Source organism: Convolutriloba macropyga, chromosome 1 (genome assembly GCF_964194025.1).
Source record: "Convolutriloba macropyga chromosome 1, txConMacr16.3, whole genome shotgun sequence".
In the NCBI taxonomy this organism is placed as follows: Eukaryota; Metazoa; Xenacoelomorpha; order Acoela; family Convolutidae; genus Convolutriloba; species Convolutriloba macropyga.
In genome coordinates this window covers 53300193-53302838 of record NC_134468.1, presented here as the reverse complement: position 1 = coordinate 53302838, position 2646 = coordinate 53300193, and positions in this window count along the sequence as shown.

The window sequence follows — 2646 nt, the reverse complement described above, 5'->3', positions numbered from 1 at the left end:
GCTGACAGTATTGAACTCGCAACCTCTGCACCCCCCTGAAATTACCCCCTTATCTTACATCTTTTTGGGGGGTAAAATCTAAAAATTTCACCATTAATCCCCATTACCCGCCTTATCTTGCATCGTTTTACCACCTGAAATTACCCCCTCCTAATCTTCCATCTTTTTGAGGGCTCATTTTGGGGTGTAAAATCTAAAAATTTTCCCCATTGCCCTCTAATCTTACATCGTTTTAACCCCCTAGAATTACCCCCTAATCTGAAATCTCTTTGGATGGTATTTTTTTTTGGGGGGGGGGGTAAAACGATGTAAGATATGGGGAGTATGAACTGTAGACGAACTATTAGAATTTACATCTTTTTGGATGGTAATTTGGGGGGGGGGGGGGGGGGAGTTAAAATCTAACAAATCTCATTACTCCCCTACTCCCCATTACCCCCTTATCTTACATCGTTGTGCCACCCTAATCCCCCCCCCCCCCCGAACTTATAATTTTTGGAGAACAATTTTTGGGGGTAAAATTTAAAAGTTCACCATTACAACGGTCATCTAAAATCGAGCTTTATGGGTTTATCTCGTTTCTATTTCTGATTTCGTTTTTTGATACTGAATCTGTTCATTTAGAACTGCTTTGCTGAGCAACTGCTGTCTAAAAACACTATCAGCAGAATGAGAGAAGAAAAAAAGAAGAGTGATACTAGCCTAGAGAAGTCAAAAGATTTCACGCAAAACAAGCTGTGAACTAAGGTAAAGCGAAAAATTTTTATTCGACGAAGTAAAAAAAAACATAGCAGGACAAGTCCTGACCTACAATTCAAATAATTTTCATTGACTAACCAAAACAACTAGACCTAAAACGGACAATGAGTGAATTGGGAAAACAATCTTACAAAATCAGATAAAAAATACAAAAAAAAACAGGAAATCAATGCCAAAATGCATGTGCATAAAAAAACCATTAGCGAGAAATGGAAATCTGGTTCAAACAAAAAGCTAGGCTTAGAATCAACTATGGACGGATTGGGAAAACCATTTAGAAAAAAATCTGATCCAAAAAAACAGTAAAAATCAAAGTGAAATTGCCGCATGTAAACAAAAAACCACTAGCAAGAAAGCGAATTTTTGTTCAAACACCGTTTTCTCTCTATTTTAAAATTGGAGCAAAACCACTCGCTTTTTCGCTCCATTTCCTGTTCTCCATTTCCAAAATCACCACTCCAATTTGACTTCAAAAATTATGAAAATGTTTGAACAGATCTTAAAAAAAGACAGCGCCCCAATACAATTCCAAATCTTTGAATTGTAAAAAATTAGGAGCGCTATAATAGCCTGCTGAGAAGCTGAGGCGGCTATTAAACATAACCGACTAACGTCGGGCGAACAGTTGGGGGGGGGGGGGGGTAACGGTGGGAGGGCGGTTTTGTCTGCACGGGGAACTTACGGCCTGGTCAATGTGCAGGGGTGGGGATTCGGAGACATATACACCATAAGTATAAGTCTCCAAAGCAGTTTCAGTGAATCGCATACTAGTAAGCTGAAAGGCTCTAAGAGCACTTAATGCCCTCTGAGCGCTACCTGTTTATTCCGTTTTTGAGGACAAGAAGTCAAATGGGTCAGACAAAAAATCGGTCAAGCGAAAAATCGCATTAAAGAGACCCAGAGAAGTAATATAATTGCTACATACTTCGTTTGAGATCATTTAAACATAACCGACTAACGTCGGGCGAATTGCTCTCAAACGACCGGCGAGCGGTTGGCTTCGTCAGTAGCTAGCCACGCACGGGGGGGGGGCAACACTGGGTGGGGGGGGGGGGGTGGAGGCAATAGTGGGGGTGGGAATCAGCGGGGGGGGGGGGGGGGGGGTCTCCATTAAAGTTTGAGCTGAAACAGAGCTGAAAGGCTCTAAGAGCACTTAATGCCCGCTGGGCGCTACCTGTTTATCCCGTTTTTGCGGACGAAAAGTCAAAAGCGTCAGACGAAAAATTGGTCAAGCGAAAAATCGCATTAAAAAAGACCGACAGGACTAATATAATTGCTACAAACTTCGTATGAGAGCAATTAATAAACATATCGTCATTTTCTCCAATTCACTATCTTTTTGCTCGACAAAAAATGTGTGCTAGCTTCAGAAAGAAGCCAAATCGGGAGAAGTGATTGAAAACAGTCCTACAAAGACCAATCAGAAAATTTGCCATTTCTCAGAACGCCATTTCTTGGATCTCTGATCATCGCCTAGACAAAGCTAAGCATTATTGAACGCCCTTTTATCGCGAAAGGGCCAGCGATGTATTCAGAAAACCATTTTCTAACAATTTCAAATGAAATGAATTTCAACTGCATTGACCATTCAGGTAAATATGAATACTACAAGTTGCTAATCCAGTAGCGTTCTCTTGCTGTTTACCTAATCTACATGATACACTTGATTTCACTTTTTCTACCGTGGAAAACAAGTTCAATAATGCCGTCGCCATCTATCTCTGCGGCTATCAATCACCGAGACAGCCGATCACATAATACCAAAGTATCATCTAAGCATACGCATCATGTCGAGGGGGAACTGTCTTTAGGACAATTTTCATATTTCGCCAACTCCACAGTCGCCTTTGTTAACTGCCTATACTATTCTCAAATAACCACATAATC